Source organism: Excalfactoria chinensis, chromosome 2, assembly GCF_039878825.1.
Source record: "Excalfactoria chinensis isolate bCotChi1 chromosome 2, bCotChi1.hap2, whole genome shotgun sequence".
NCBI lineage: Eukaryota > Metazoa > Chordata > Aves > Galliformes > Phasianidae > Excalfactoria > Excalfactoria chinensis.
In genome coordinates this window covers 40,329,424-40,346,681 of record NC_092826.1, presented here as the reverse complement: position 1 = coordinate 40,346,681, position 17,258 = coordinate 40,329,424, and the positions used below count along the sequence as shown (strand labels likewise).

The 17,258-nt window shown below is 39.5% G+C and overlaps 1 protein-coding gene across 6 annotated transcripts in view; it reads right to left on the bottom strand.

The window, feature by feature from the left end:
* Positions 1-17,258, bottom strand: part of NOL4 (nucleolar protein 4) — a 192,290-nt gene that overhangs the window by 94,737 nt on the left and 80,295 nt on the right. For 2 of the 6 annotated variants that reach the window (XM_072327615.1, XM_072327616.1), the window contains exon 1: positions 3,714-3,887. The exons of the other annotated variants lie outside the window; for them this stretch is intronic. The gene's annotated coding sequence lies outside the window, so the exon portion shown is untranslated. Of the gene's footprint in view, positions 1-3,713; positions 3,888-17,258 lie in introns of those variants that run through there. 6 annotated transcript variants of the gene reach the window in all.

The following is a 17,258-nucleotide window of genomic DNA, read 5'->3' as shown; positions in this document are numbered from 1 at the left end:
AATAATTTAGTCCACTAAATTAACGTAATTTACACACATCTACTGGCTTCAGAGTTTTACTTTGGGGAGAAAAGAAAGAGGTTTAAATTAATCAAAATATTCCCATGTGTCTATTACTATTTCAGACTAAGCCAAACTCTCGACTAAAAAAAATATATTTTTAGATCCTTGCAGATAGGTTTAACTAAAAAGGAAAATACAAATAATAATCATATGACTTCAGCTTCTGTTTCAAGGCAATAAGTAAATAAATAAATAAATAAATTTAAACTTTGTTTCAGTTGAGAACACCATTAATTGAGGGGCACTTCTGCTAACTTCAAGCTACTTATAGTCTTTGGAAACATGAGAAACATGCATTTTTAAGGAATTAAAGAGGCAGAGAAAGCTAATGAAACAAAATGCCTTGCAACCAAGAAACTACACATATTGCTGCTTTCTTAACAAAATGGGTTGGATAAATCTCTGAGATGGAGAAACACATACATTGTGCTTAAAGATGCAATGTAGTCAAAAGATTTTATATAGTATGTTTGTGATTTCTGCTATTGATCTAATGAGAGTACCAGCAGCAAGATTCCTGCTGGGACAGAATAGAGTTTGTGATTTTATCTTATCTGAGGATGTTATCAGGCAGCTAGCTCCTGCAAGGTGCAACGTGCCACCTGAAAAGTGCTGAACATCTTGCTCATGTTTCCCTCAATGAGGATGCAAATAAGAGAGAAACAAATTGTTATACACGCATTCCAAATGGGGGAAGATCTCAGATTGTAGCCAGGGGTTGTGCTTTATCAATAAGGTTTTTGGATTTTTTTTATTTTTTTTTTTGCTTTTTGGCAAAAGTGAGAAATGTTTCAAGTAAAAAGAGTCACACACCAATAAAAGTATTTTTCATATTAATGTCATAATCCTAAACTTTGATCCAATTAACCAGTATGTATATTAAATCATATTATTTTTATAGAGGAAAAGATGTGTCAGAGGGCATCACATCACATTTGACCATCCAATATCTAGCCAGCAGACAGCCTGAATGCTGTGACACTGTAGCATAGGGAGGAGGCAAGTCAGGTAGAAGCAATACCTGCAGGGAGCAGGAATGCTGAGGAGAAATGGAATAAAGAGAAGAATCATCGTAGAATAGAATCACAGAATGGCCTGGGTTGGAACTCAAGGATCACAAAATTCCAACCCCTACCACCACAGGCAGGCCTGCCAGTTACTAAATCATGTACTAGGTCAGACTGTGCAGTGGTGAGGAGGCCAAGAGTCCTCACAGCAGGATAACTGAATTGAGGAAGCTTGATAGAAGATGCTACTTCTATAATTTTCAGGAGTTCGGGAACTCTAATTTATTTTTTTATGTACAGTATTGTGAGTCACCTCTGCTTTTTAGTTTCTCATAACTCTAGAAAATTAGTTTCCTTTAATCAAAACACAGTTTGTACAGGAACTCTGTCAAGTTTGGAAGCCTGGACTCCTAAGCCTGAGCTGCCTCTACCACATGGTTCTGTTCTCACACTGTTACAAGGAGTATTCACATCCTTTTTGTGAAGAAGAATGCAGCACAGGTTATGGGTCTGAGAGCAGGCTTTGATTCTTATTGCACTCTTTCACATACAGTTAGTCCTGCTTGCAGTTAGTGGTAAAGTTGTCTAGAGATGCAGATAAGGAATACAAAAGCCAAAGTGAAAATTCAGACCTAATAAAATTTGGAGAAACTTCCTAAAATCACGTGCTTTGCAGAAGACAGAAGAAGCTGAGACAAACTTTGACCAGCCAACCTTACTCTGTACATAATTTAGACACTAGATTAAAAAACAATAACAATAATAAAGCACAACTTTGAGATAAAAAATATTCACATCTTGCTTAATTTAATGTAATAAAATGGTTCAAAGGGAAGAAAAATTCTGCAATGAACCATGTACAATTTTTAAGGATTTGAATACAGCTAAGTTAAATGGTTTCGCTAAAACAGCCCCATAGAAGTTGTGAAAGAATATAGTGAATTGTCTGGCAAGAATCCCCATGGTTAGAAGGGAATTTTTAATCAATAGTTTAACTGGAAGGGTAATGAGCACTAATTTCTCAGTGTTCTCCCTAATGAAAAATATTTATTTATTTGATGAATTTTGTTTTACCTCGATCCCCACTTTGCTTGGCACTTGTGTGGATTCCCTGTCACCCATATGTCTACCACATATTCAAGGGCTAGCCTGAAAAATGTGATAAAGCTTCCATATCTTTTGTGTTTATTTCTATAGTCTTCTATAGATGCAGTGGCTATTGATTTTACCACCTGCGCAGCAAAGAGACATTCTTTTTGATTAACAGTGCTCTTACTATTAGGTAAACAAGCCAAAATAAACAAAAACAAAGTTTTCAGGGAAGATTACTCTCATATTAATCAGTCCAGGGCATATGTGTGAGTCATTCTGAGATGTTCTGGGAGGGAACAGAGGAAAACATTTGTCCCTTCAGAACCCATTTTATGGACCCAGGTCTCAGAAAAGACAACACAGTGGTCTTTCATACTATCAGTCGTGATGCTTTCTCTTTTTATGCTATAGAGACACAGAGAAATATGGAAAGCGCTGTTTCTTTAAGCAGGCTGAGCATTGTTTACTGGGTTTTTGCAATAGTAAATGTTTTAGATATGCAAAAATCACCTATTCTTCAAAGAGAAAACAGGTCTGGTATATTATCACAAATCACTAACGGGCCTCATTAGAACAAAGAGCCTATTTGCATATATATGTGTGCATGTATATATTGCAGAAACACACACATACATTTTATACATGTAAAACATATGCATAAACATACTTAAATTAGATAGTATTTGTGGATATTAAATAATCTTAACTTACTTTTCTACTTAAAAACTCAACAGGGAAAACAAACATAGTAACAATGTAAAAATACATGGCCTGAATATACAAACAGCTGAAACAAAAAAAACAACTTTAGGAAAAGCTGACAGTAACAAAAATCAAACAGCTCAAATCTTATTGCAAATTGTCTAGTTTAAAGCTGGGGAGACCTGAGCATCTGTTAAAGTGAAATACAGGACCACAGCAAAGAAAACGAGAGCATTAAAACACCAGGCAGTGGAGCAGCTACAACACCCTCTGTTTAACTGCTACGCGCAATAGAACAGACACACATTTCACACGCTGCATCATGTCACACAATACCTCAATTCTGCTACAGTAAAATGAGTTTTCCTCAAAGAAAACCAGGGATCGTGACTACATCTTTAAAAAGCTGATGTTTTCTCTGTTTGGGTTTTAATAGGAAGAAAACACACTGCTGAATCAGGAGTTGTACATTTTCGCGCTTACTACTGGCAGCTCAGCACGTTTGCAGCTGGGTTTGCAGCACATACCAAGCACGTTTCCCACTCGTTTTTCAGCACACGGAATCCCAAGGCACGCAATTTCTAAGGCACGCACATCATCACTTGCTCAGCTTTGTGCACCAAACGAGGCACGCTCTGGGTTTCCAGGTGTGTGTCTCATTGTGATGCTTTAAAATTTTTTCACCTAGATTCCAGGGAACTGAGGCTTTGAACCTGTCTTTGAAATAGCACCTGTGTGTGGAATGCACACGCAGCCTCCTGCTGTCATTCCACTGTTGGCATGGGACAGTCTGCAGCGAGACTCAGAAAACCTCATCCAATATTCCTCTCTGGAGGATGTGACACTTACTGTGAATTCTGCTCTTCAACTTAAATACCAGTGTCTGTGGCAGGCCAATTCTATCAGTGCGGGTACAGCATCCCTCAGGCGAGGTCCAACCTTTCTCTTGCAGTGCACCCAGGGATTAGCTTGACTTCCCCTAAATTCTCTCCAGTGCACAGCGCGAGCTAATCTTTCCTGTAGGAAGCAGGAGATGGGGTTGCCATGGCAACGGAGCACGTTCTAGCAGTGGGACCAGGGAGATGAGCTGCACAGACGACAGCAAAACATGCACTCAGCCTTCCTTGGGGGCACGGGCTCCTTCCTCCAGGATTTAATTCCCCTGCAAGTTCACTGGCAGGCTGGGAGGTTGATTAGCTATGTGTTTTGCTACAGGGAGATTACTAGTTAAGAATATGCTTGAGAGATCAGAGTGTTATTTAATGCAACTGCCATTCTCGCTTACTTTACATCGCTGATTCTATACGCAGCCTTGAAACACCGCTTGTTCACACACATCACCCCACACTCAGTCCGTGCTAACGTCTCACTGTGATGAAGAAACAAAGCTGTGAGCTGAGCCCTGTGTATCAGCAGTGGTTTCTCCACATGTTATAACTGCATCTCTGCACACCCATCACACAAAGCAACACAGCGCTGTGCTGGGAGCTCAGGGCTCACTGCCTGGGGAGGGCTGGGTGCTGACAACAGCAAATCACAGTGCCACGTGTCCCACACACACTGCACAATGAGCTCCGGGAGCCCCGCTCGTCAGGCAAAGGAAATTGAGTGATCAGTCCTGCAAATAGCTATTTGCTGCCCCAGCATCACATCTGGATCCTTTGCTTTAAGCATTTCTTCTCAAGAAGAACAACAGAAAGCTTCTGTAGTCCTCGCATTTCAATTATTGATGCATTTTTAATTGTTCGTTCAAATTTCCATGCAGAGAGGTTTTCTTTTCATGGTTTTTACAGCACCACACACCATCTTACTGTGGTAAATTCCTGGAGGCGGGAGTATGACAGTGCTTTCCTCTGTTATTGCAGACACAAGCATGTCTCGGGGAGTTTTCCCTTTAAAGAAGCAGCAGCTCGTAAGGCCAGGCTCAAACTATGCTTTTCATCATCCTTTTGCATGGAACCATTTCCTTACTCCCTTGTGCCCTTGCTCTTGAGTGCTGATGTGCATGGTCACATCCATGGCACGGCATCAGCAACAGGACCACCAGTCCTTCAGTACCAGCAATGGCTTGCTGGTACTCAGCACTGAAAGAGCTCTAGTTGAGTCAAAACTGCACCATCTGAAACCACTTCTCTCTCTGGAAATGTGGAAAGAAAAGAGCCTCATGATGATCTCCAATACATGAAAAAGCCCAGAGACTGCTTATGAGCCAGGACTCCTGCTGTGGGAGTGGTAACACTAGGCAGGTATGTAACAGCTTTCCTGCGCAGCATGTCACATAGGAGGTCTGGGAGATCAGCCCCAGCCTAACATGATCCCAGTAGACCAGGTACAGCCAGGAATAAGGCTTCTGTAGTAGAGGGAAGGGGCCTTCTTGTATCTACACCTTGCTGCCTGGAATGGGAAAGGAAATTGTGGGGAATTTTGGGAGTGAGGTGGACAAGCTCTGGCCAGGACCAATGTGGGTGGACTTATCATCCATTTTTTCCTGCCACTATTCTCATTGCAATTGCAGTGAGGAGCACGTAGACAAAACCCAACCAAACAAAAACCCTTCTGTTTATTTTCCCCACCTAGAAAAAACTGTGCATCCAGTTTTACATTAATTTGAATCTTAGCATGCACTAAGAATATATATGCACATGCACAGAATAGTATCAATCAGAATCTGCTGTCTCTGACTCATCCCACGGCTTGCTGTGAAGATGAATTACACTACACATTATAGCACCTGTATTTATTATCATCTAATTAGTATTAGCAGTCTTCTTGCTTTTTTCCCCATTCTTCTACTCTTGTTTTATGCAGCTGGAGAAATACCAAATCATGTAAACGACATATGGTTTTGCTTTTGAAATCATCCAACCAGAATTCCCAAATACTGAAGAATCTTTGGCTAAATAATTTCAGCTTAAGAAACAATATTTTATCCCTTCAGTTCCACTGGGAAACACTGATATTTGTAGGCGTGCAAATTGGCTTTGAGGGAAAAGGGCACACAATCAGATGTTGAATGATGTTACAGATTTTTTTCTGTCATGTGCTGTCTTCTCACAATGTGAAAGGGACATACAGTAACAAGATTAATGCAATGAAAGCACCTAAACTACAACTAACGTTAATGAAAGTGAGGTTCTGTTCCTTTTTTTTTTTTTTTCTCCCCACAAACTATAACTCACAATTAAACAAACTCACAATTAATAATACCAAATCTCATATTTCTGGAAGCTCAGTCTTTCAACCAAATAAAAGTTCCATAATTCTTTAGTAGTAGCAAAGTGATTCCCTTGCCAGCACACTAAAATTGTAATATCTGGTTACCAAATTCAGTCCAAATTAACTCTAAGCATCTTCAGCATTTCAGGCTGAAACAACTTGGGTTTTATTGCAGATGGATACTCTAATCATTCCCTCAGTAGTAACGCAGTCACATGCACGCAGAGAATTTAAGGTCACTTAAACTCTACAAAGTTCAGAGATCTGATCCAAGAACTCACCGATATCTCTTCTGCACATATGTGCCCCTGGACTCAGATAAAGTCAGCTGTTTTAATAAACTTGTATAGAACTTGCAAGAACTAAGATGGCATTTATTTAAGCGATCTACTCTGACGAGAGAGTAACACATACCTGTACCACACTAGGACCAAAAAACAAACAAACAAACAAACAAAAAAACCAAAAAACACCATTGCTAACACTCAAAATTACAGATACCAGCTCTTGGTCTTTACTAGAGGTAAGCTAAGTGGAAATGGACTGCCAAATGTAAAAGCAGTCTACCCCATTGTTAGACACGGACAACACTTAACATTGAAATAATTATTTTAACACTGAAATTGTACATGCAAATCGAGGTCAGAAGTTAAGATGCAATAAGATGTTCTCATTTTCTGTGTCTTTTAAGTCTAGTTTATCAGCCCAGGAGTGATGGAGAGGCATAACACAGATAAAGATGCACTTTCAAATGCTTGTTGCTTGTGTATTCTAAAAAACAAATTCCATATGCTTCTGAAACAGACTATGGAGCTGTACCAGACAATTTCCAGAGGCCCCTTCCAAACTCAAAGATTCTCAAAGAATGTCCATTATGTTGGCTACTTTGTGGCAGTACAGATGATGAGTGAGACAAAAAATAAAAGATTACATCACATTTGTGTCTGATAGATAGCCTTATTCACAAAGAACACATATAGAAAATAACACTGACTGTACAAATACAAGTCATTATTTCCAGCAAGGGGCCCTTACTGCTCTATAAAAGACGGTAGGAACAGACACCAGCCAGTGTCCAGAGCCAAGAGTGAGAAGCAAGCATACTTCCATGGTTTATCATACCATCACCTTTAGGTCAGACACTTCCTAAACCTGACAATGTAATTTGGCTACAGATTGATTTGTGTTCATGATGCTAAAGGTTAGACTTCGTCCACAATTAAGCCACCTCATCTGCATGGCAACTACAAATTAACCAGATGAGAAGACAGGCATGCTACAATCCTCCATAGGAGTAGTTGTAAAAGCATAGTAACGTTATCGCATTTTAATGTCCAGATCCTCAGTGGGATTTGGTTGACTTGTTCCCAAGAGAAGTCTGAACGTAAACATGAGTATGACGTGTCCAGATCAGATCTGTATCTGCAAAATGCAGAAATACAATGAACAGTCTAAAGACGCTGCACTCCAAGGATAGTCCCTCCATTATTTTTTCAGTTATTCTTTGAAATTCTATAAACATTTAGCACATATAACCTCCTATTGTGATGTACAAAAAAAAAAAAAAAAAAAAAAAAAAAAAAGTATTTATTCTGGTTGTGATCTCTGATAACTCCATCACACATTTTGTATTTTGAGAGACAACAAGAAGTTAATGATGTTTCTTAATCTTCTCCATTTAAGCTCTTATATATATCAGATATGTCCACTTAAACCTAGAAAAAAGATGACTTAAGTGTCGTAGTCCTTCTCTCATTAAGGCAATTTTCTACATTTGATCATTCAAATCACCTTTTCCTATACCTTTTTCTTCAACACCCTATTTGAAAAAAGAAGGTAGAATGGTACTGGAGATATATACATTTACATGGGGATGTTACAGAAAACATACATTTTGCTATGTTGGACCAGAAGTCCATTTAGCTTAAAAGCCTGTCTTTGGTGGTGGTGAAAAAGATGTTACTGTTCAATGTTTTGTTCTCTGCTGTTTTCCCATTGAATCCCGTTGTTTTCCATCTACATTAAGCTCCTTAATCTCTTCCTTCTATCACCAACTTCATCAAGGTTTGTGTACCTTAAAGTTTTTATACTTTCTCCAACTGCAATAACTGATCTAATATGTATCTACAGACCCTATTTAATACACATCTTTACAGCTACAACTAACAATACATACCACACGCTCTGTCAGCCATCACTGAGCAATCAGCTGATGTTTCAGTAGATCTATTTACTATTCCCCCACAATTTTATCTCAAGGTGGTAACCACCAATTCAGAGCCAGTGTGAACTTAGGGCAATATTTCTTCATTGTTTTTTACATTCAAAACAGATTAATTTCTTAGATCATTTTATTACCTAGTACCGAGAGATTCTTCGGTAACTCCTTACAATCAGGATTTGTTTTATGATCCTGAGTAACCTTCTGTTGATGATCTCTTCCCACTGAGAAAGCTAAATATGCACATTACCCATGTTTGATTTTTCAGATAATGGAAACTACAGAGCCTTGAGGAGGAGCCTTGTTAAAGCCTTCAGGGGGTCCAGCGCTCAAACTTGCAGCCCTGACCCCTTTCTATTGTAAATGTACCATACATCAGTCACAAGCTCAGTGACTCACACACTAATAGTTTTTGCTTTTAACACGGTTGAGCTCCCAACTCTTCCTCAGTACACTGTATTTATGTATTATACTATTATGTACTCCTGCATAATAAATCTGTTCTTCAGATTGTTTCTACCGACGTGACCAGTGAAGACCTCTGATTTTTTCTTGTGCAGTTCCCTGGATGCTGGCTGTAACACTGAAAAAATTCACATCTGCTATCTTCCCTCTCAGTGCGAGATGTTCTGAAGGTCAGATTGTTTTTATCTACCTAAATACAAGTGTGGGCATTAAGCTGCATGTTCCCAAATAAAAAATTCAAGGCACAGATATTTAAAATGTTTATTTCAAACGTGATCTAGGTATTACCATAAAAAAAGTTGCATTTAGCACCATGTTAATTTAGACAGATGAACATGTTCAATAATGTAAAACCTATTTATATTCTGAGATAAGTCTTTATTTCTAAATTTGTTTTCCAAGTTCAGTGCTACTATCTTTTTTACATAGCATCAATCATACCCTCTGAAATTATTTCTTTTCTATATCTGTTGCTTCAAATACTTACATTTAACTATTAAAGAATATCAATGATTTCTGTTTTGATTTTTGCATATGAATTTTGCTCTACAACCTGTCATTGTGTGTAATCTTTGTGCAGACAGGGGTGGCTAACATCAGGCTAGGCTTTTCAGACAAAAATAAATAAGTAAAACAAGATGACCTGCTATTTATTGCTTTCTTCTTTAAGTGCTGATAAGTTCAGTCAGAAAGTGGAATCCCTACATTAAAGTGTACACACTATTCAGTCTGTTTTTTTCAGCAAATTTTATAAATTAAATGTGCTTTGGAAGCACAAGTGAAAAACAGTAGAGCCAAGAATATCTTCTCTTCCATTTTACCAGTTCGTGGAAAGAGCGAAGCCAGAAAGAGACACATAATATGCATCAACTCCTGGCTATGTGGCTGGCACCATTGTGAGGATTTAGGGTTTTATGATAACGAAACCTTTTATGAAGATTATAATCTGTCAAAGAGCAATGGGATCCACCTGTGTAGAAGGGGCAGGACAATTTTGGGGAGCAGGCTGGCTAACCTTAATGAGGCATGCTTTAAACTGAAGGAATTGTGGGTGGGGCCCATACAGGCAGTGCTCATGGTATTGCAACTGACTGGGGAATGCCCCAAGACAACAGAAAGTTCCTTAGCTTCTTCTCATGAAAGAAGCCAGAGAAGGCCAGCCACCTGAAAAGTGAGTATGCCTACATGAAATCTCCATGTATCCCTCTAGGGATACCCTCACTCTCTTCTTCCCTGAAGTACCTGCATACCAATACACTCAGAATGGGAAATAAACAGGAAGAATTAGCAATCTGTTTGTGATCACAGAGCAATGATCTCATTGCGATCACAAAGACATGGTGGGACAGTTCACATGACTGGTATGCTGTCAAGGATGACTGGGTCCTTTTAAGGAATGACAGACAAGCGAAGCAAGGTGGTGGAGTTGCTCTTTATGAACATATTGAGCTCCACCTAGGGGTGAATGATGATTGAGTAGAGAGCTTGTAGGTGATAATTAAGGGACAGGCTAATATGAGTGACACTGTTGTGGGCATGTACCACAGGCTACCTGATCAGAAAGAGAAAGTAGATGAGGCTTTCTACAAACAGTTGGAAGTGGCCTTGTGAGGAAGGCACTGGTTCTTGTAAAGGACTTCAACCATCCCAATATTCATTGGATTAGCAACATGGCCAAGCATGCATAACTTTCTATTGCAGATGGTGAAAGAGTGGATGAGGAAAAGCATACTGCTGAATCTTGTTCTTACAAAGAAGGAAGGTGTGGTCAGGGATGTGAAAGTTGGGGGCAGCTCAGGGTCTGGTGTTTGTGAGATGATGGACTTCAGGATCTTGTGTGGAAGATGCAAAGCAATACGTAGAATTACAACTCTGGACTTCAGGAGAGCCAACTTGACCTCATGAATCTATTTGCAGATATCCCCTGGAATAAAGCATTGGAAGGAAGGGAAACCCATAAGAGCTAGTCCATACTCAAACACCACTTCTTCCAAGCTCAAGATTGGTACATCCCTAAGAGTGAGAAGATAGGGAAAGGTGGCAAGAGACCTGCATGGATGAGCAAGGAGCTCATGGATAAATTCAAAGGGAAGAAGAAGGTGCATGAAATATGGAAAAGGGGCTTGTCCAATTGGAAAGAATATAAGAATGTCGTCAGGACCTCTTGGGATACAAAGAGAAAGGCTAAGACCACTTGGAATATAATCTGACAAGGAGATAAAAGATAACAAGAAAGTTTTTAAAAAATAATAAAAGTAAAACAAGGAAAAATGTAGGGTACTACTAAATGAGGTGGGTGTCCTGGTAACAAAGGATGCTAAAAGGTGGAGAAACTGAACACGATGTGCCCTTGTGGCCAAGAAGTCCAAAGGGATCCTGGGGTGCATGTAACAGGAGCATAGCTAGCAGGTTGAGGAAGGTGATCCTCCCCCTCTACTCTGGTGAGGCCACATTTAAAATACCAAGTCTAGTTTTGGGCTCTCCAGTTTAAAGAAGACAGGGATCTCTTAGACAGGGTCCACTGGAGAGCCACAAAGATTGTAAAGTGCCTGGAGTATCTCCTGTACAAAGAAAGACTGAGAGACCTGAGTCTGGTCAGCCTAGAAAAGAGCAGATTGTGAGGGGATCTGACCAATGTTTATAGACATCTGAAGTATGGGAGGCAACTGAATGAGGCCAGACTCTTCAGTGGAGCAATGGTCAAAAACTGTAACATAGGATGTTCCACGCAAAAATACAAAAGAACTTCTTTACCATGTAGAGTTACAAGCCCTGGAGCAGGCTGCCTAGAGAAGTTGTGCAGTTTCCTTGTATGGAGGTATTCACGATTGGCCTGGAGGCCAGTTTTAGCAGGGGATTGGACTCGATGATGTCTAGAAACTCCTTCTAACCTTTGCAATTCTGTGATTCTGTTTTTAAAAGGCCAAGTGTTTATTGGTTAAGTACTGGGAAAAAAATATATATATTACAACTAGTTAAGAAATAAAACAACTCTGATTGGCAACAGCTTTATAAAGGTAATTTCTGCCACATATAATAATTATTATAGAATATGACTACATTTTAAATATTACCACTAAATACATTAGAACCTCCTTCTGCCCCACTCTTCTGTGTACGTCTTTTCCATTATTTCCAAAATAAAATAAAAATAAAAAAAATTTTAAAAATTCCCACATCTTAATGCAATTGCAGTAATCATTATCAGTAGGATGAATACTTTTTATAATCCTCATGGTTTCAAATGAAATTAATTTTAGGAGCTGCATCGAATTTCTTTTCTGGTACTTCAGCTCTTGTCATTACAGTAGTTTGGATGACCTACTGTGTATTTTATTGTTTGAATATGTTTAGGTCTACTTTCAACATAGCACAACATACAGTGGGAATAATACAGTTGGAGCAGTACAAATATAGATGGAAATGAATAGCTAGAGGGTAACTAATAAAAAAAGCACTCACCAACTCTGAAGCCTTCAAGATAGGTGCTCACCAACATGAAAACACACTGCAAGAACTCCACAGAGGAGCAATCTCCAGAAAGAGATGCTGCCTTAGTGGTGGTCAGCTCTTAAATAGGATCTGGGAGAGGTGGAGTCAAGCTCCACCCCTTCCGGAAGCACAGGTGAAGGTAATGCAGCTGACTCATTGCTTGCCTCAGATGGCTAATCAGATGTTCAGGCTGTGATCAACCGTTTCCCTTACACACAAAGTCTGATTTTTCCCTGATATAACATTAGATTTTTTTGGAATTTTACAGCTTCTTCTTCTAGCTATCAATTTAAGTTCCAGTTTAGGAAAAAAAGGCACATATTAAAAATAATAAGCTGGAAGTAATATCCAACAACATATTGAGATGACTGAAAGTTCTGTACACAAACAATTCTGAAAGATGAAAAAAAAAAAATGCTTATTTCCCTATTCTGTCAGTCTAGAAGTTATATTTACTACTCCCTGAATAGCTTTGTGAATTCAGAGCTGGCAAAAATATTTTAAGGAATTTTTATCTTAAAAATCACAGAAAATAACTATTTTTACATATACCATATTATCTCTTGATGTTTCTCCAGGAGCTGTTAATTATGACAGGCACATAGAGGAATCAAGATAAGGGAACAAGAAGACAAGCAACACCATATTAACAGTCCAGCAACATTTGAGCTCTTCATTTCTTAATATCTATGGATGAATATTTGATTTAAGACCAAGAGTACCAAAATTAAAAGTGAAGGAACGTATGTGCTTTCCAGTGCATAGCTATTAAAAGAGACAAGAAAGTTGTGCCAGCCATTTCTGGCTTGACAAAGCATCATAATCAAGGACCTTACAGCACAGAAAAAGTCTTGAACTCAAATTTTCATTCTGGTTCAGTATACGTAAGTATATTTGTAAGAAAGTTACCCATAATATCACAACTGCTTGAATAAAAGCTGAGGGAGAAAATTAGAAGGAGTTAAAGAATGTGAAATTTGTAAGACAGACATTTTTCATACATCCAACAATCACAAAGTTAGACCTCAGTCCCCTTAAGCATTGCTGATCTGTAGCAAAATACCAGCTTTGGTTCTTCACTTTATTACAAGGTGCAACGCAGAAGACTTGTATGAAATGCTGAAGCAAGAGCAAATTAAGAAGACACGCAGAAGATTATGAAGAAAGTTTTATATCCCCTCTGTTTCTATCTGGTTCCAAGGTTCTGTTAAATTTCACTGGTAGGTATATATAGAACAATTCTTTGGGTCTGGTAGGAGCATTTTCCAGAGTGAAAATCTCAGACAGGAGTCATGAGAGCATGATTCAGTATCTCACCTGGCATTAGACTCAAATAATTAAATAAAGAAGTTACCCAAAGGACACTGATCCTGTAGTAAATCATTTACATACTGCAGATAAGAAAAATAAATAAACAAAAGTTCAGACACAAGAGCATTACCTGGGTCATAACCTCAGCTGCTTATTCATCTGCAATCTAATTTTCAGAAATAGACATTAAAGTTGAGGAACATCTAACAGGGACAGAATGGATATGGAACCATAAAATTGATCTAAGAATATTCATTGTAGAGGAGCATCAAGGCTCTGACTGCACCTAAAGCACAGAGCAGGACATGCTATGACATTCACTGTCAAGGATAATGGACTGAGATTTACAGCCTGAGATAGGACATTTGGACAAACAAGGAAACAAATGCTCAAAACCTGAGCACTGACAAAAAAATCTTGAGCTCCCACAGTGCAAAACTGATTTCAATGAGAAGTGCATGGCTGGGATTAGGGGGCTGGAATCCCAGTTGTGTACAGAGGCTTATGTGGGTTCTGCATAACTTATTGCTCCAATTGGTGACTTTAATAATACTGTGACCTTCTGATTTAAAAAATGAAAAATATAGAAAGTTATACTAAATGCATGATAGGATGAGATAGCCATGTCTTAAGGAATTCAAGTGCCACTTCTTCCCCAGTCCTCCATGCTTTGATTGGTGGCCCTGACACAGAAATAATGCAAGCCTAATATCCCCCTCAATGAGTCAAAATGAGTGAGGCTTACTTTGATGGCTAGTCTTGGTAGCAGCCTAGACCAGCCACACAGAAAGGTGATGAGATGTGTGGGATATTGTTAGCTTCTACCTGTGCATCACTTCCCCATCTCCTACTACAAAAATGAATCACAAAGACTGTTAACCACCAACATTTAGATTTTAATACTTCAAAATGAGGATGGCAACATTTTATCCTGTCTTAAATTTGAAAAGATTTTCACTGAAATAACCAAGTCCCTTTTATTTTTTTCAATTCTTTTCCGCATTTCCTGAAACCAGATCACTAAAAGGCCATGGATGCTCAGAGACAGAACGTACTGGAGGGTACTGGTTCCCTGTGGGAAGAATGGGTGTGTGCTCTCGGTTTGCTTTTGTAAAGCTAGCACAAGTGCTTGCAGTTGTAGTAAAAATGTCTGGCAGAACTGCTGAGAACACCTGTGTCTCTCTCAAGCTCTGCCTCCAAGGCATGTCTGAGTGCATCACTCCTTGTAGCACAGGGGATGCACATGAGGGTGACACAGGTGACCAGACCGGTGGGACCACAGAGCAGCCATCACACAGCTCAGGAACACCCATGCACATTCTGGAAGGCACACTGAGTTCAGGCAGCAGTTCCCTCACAATTTACTTTTCCTTTTAAAGTACACCATCAAAGAGAATGAAGTTTTTGTTTTAAAGCCAGCTTTTTGCCAGCTGAGAAAGGTTAAGGAAAAGAGAGTGTGTCAGCGGAGTATAAGAAGGGAATGAAGAAAAAAGGGCAAAAGTGAAGAGCCAAGGACTTCCCTCTTCCTATTTCTACGTGCTCAAGTAGTTTCTCTTTCAGTTGGTTGGTTGAAGTACTTCTGCTTAATATAAGTAAGGGCCAGTATAAGTGCACTAGTGTTTACATGCCCCAACTACTGTCAGATCATTGCTAAGGCAGGCTTTGTACACATACAGAGTAAGAAACCCCCCAGCCCAGAGCTTACTGCTGAATCAAGCAAGACAGAAAATGGATGCATTTAAAGTAATATTATCACCTTCATCCTCCAGACAGGAAAAGAAACAAAGAGAAATCAAATGACTAACCAGGACAGATATGACTGGGAAAAACATTCAAATCTGCTCGATCCTATTTCTGCATCCCTTCCTCTGCATCAGAGGACAGTGTGCACACTGGTCCCTTCCAGAGTGATATTTTTGCTGCTTAGTCATTTTTTCCCCAAAAGGGCAGTTTTGCAGTGGTGCTTCATTTCTGTCTGATCTAGTTGGTTTGGTTGTTTTTTGTTTTGTTTTGTTTTGTTTTGTTTTGTGACCATTACTGCATCTAATACTATCCTCTATTTTTTTTAAATAAAATCAAAACAAGAACAGCAAATTGTCAGCAGTAACAAACTGAACACCTGAGGATGGTTGAAATGAACGTTTCTACATGTTCAGCCAGGTGAAGAATTCTATATTAGGCAACATGGGGAGGTAAAACAGAGATTCAGGTAAGACTCAGCTTTTATGATTGTTTGTTATGATAAATAGCATAATGGATGCTCAAAATTGAGTAGCAGGTTCATAATACAGCATGTGACAGAGCATTGCCTTGTCTTCCCTTTTTTGCTATGCATTCCTCCTCTGCTTCCCTGTTTGTGGGATTAAATCCTCCTACCACCTATATCTGCAGGACTTTGTTTGCCTGATGCTACGTAGTGTGTCCTATCAAGTCTTTAACCAAGAGAGGTGATACCCGGATATCTAAAAGCAAGCACAAATAATCACAGTGGATCGAGCAAGGATTCATTTCGCTAAGTATCCCAATTCAAAGCAGATCAGAGAATCACAGAATCACGGAATCATAGGGGTTGGAAAGAACTTCCAGAGATCAACAGCCAACTAAACCAGGTTTCCTAAAGTAGATTATGCAGAAAAGAATCCAGGAGATTTGAAAATCTCCAGAGGAGGAACCACTACAATAGGCAGCCTGTTTCAGTGCTCCATCACCTTCACAGAACAGAAGTTTTCACTTATGTCCAGATGGAACTTCCTGCATTCCAGTCTGTGCACATTGCCCCTTGTCCCGTTGATGGGCTCGACTGAAAAGTACCTGGCCCCACCCACTTGACTTCTGCCTTTTAGACATTTATTAACATTAATCAGAAAGCCTCTCAGTTTTCTCTTCTCCAGCTGAACAGTCCCAAGTCGCTCAGTCTTTCCTTGTGTGGGAAGTGCTCCAGGCACTTTATCATCTTTGTGACTCTCCACTGCACTCTTTCTAGGAGATCCCTGTCTTCTTTGAACTGGGGAGCTCAGAACTGGACATAGTATTCTAAAAGCAGCCTCTCCAGAGCACAGTAGAGAGAGAGGATCACCTCCTTCGACCTGCTAGCCATGCTCTTGTTAAATGCTTCCCAGGATCCCACTGGCCACAAGGGCACACTGGCTTATGGCCGACTTGTTGTCCACTGGGACCTTTAGGTCATTCTCCACAGATTATCTTCTCCAGCAGATCATCTCCTAACCTATACTGCTGTGTGCAGTTATTCCTCCCACAGTGTATGCTTTCTAGCATAATTTGTTATACATATATCAGTTTTCCAGCAGGTTGGTGATTCCAGAGCACACGGAACTTACTGCAAATATTTGGTATATTAACAATAAATCTGTTGTATTCAGGATGTATCCCACTTGCTACCACATATAAACTGCAATTCTCACATCAGTGGATCTGATGGGCTAAAATCACAGAACAGGCTTTTATGATACACATATATTTCCCCAGCTAAAAGATATATCATGCAGGAATACAGTAGCTTGCCTAAACCTCCTTCCTCCCCTTCTGACACTGTTTAACCCACTTAACACCAGTGAGCTGGAAAGATAATCAAAGAAAACAAAGGAGTAGAACTCTTGTTGATGTGATACACATTGCAATTGCTCAGCACCTACTGACTGGCACCCAGCTAGTCCCCTAGGAGTGTTTTC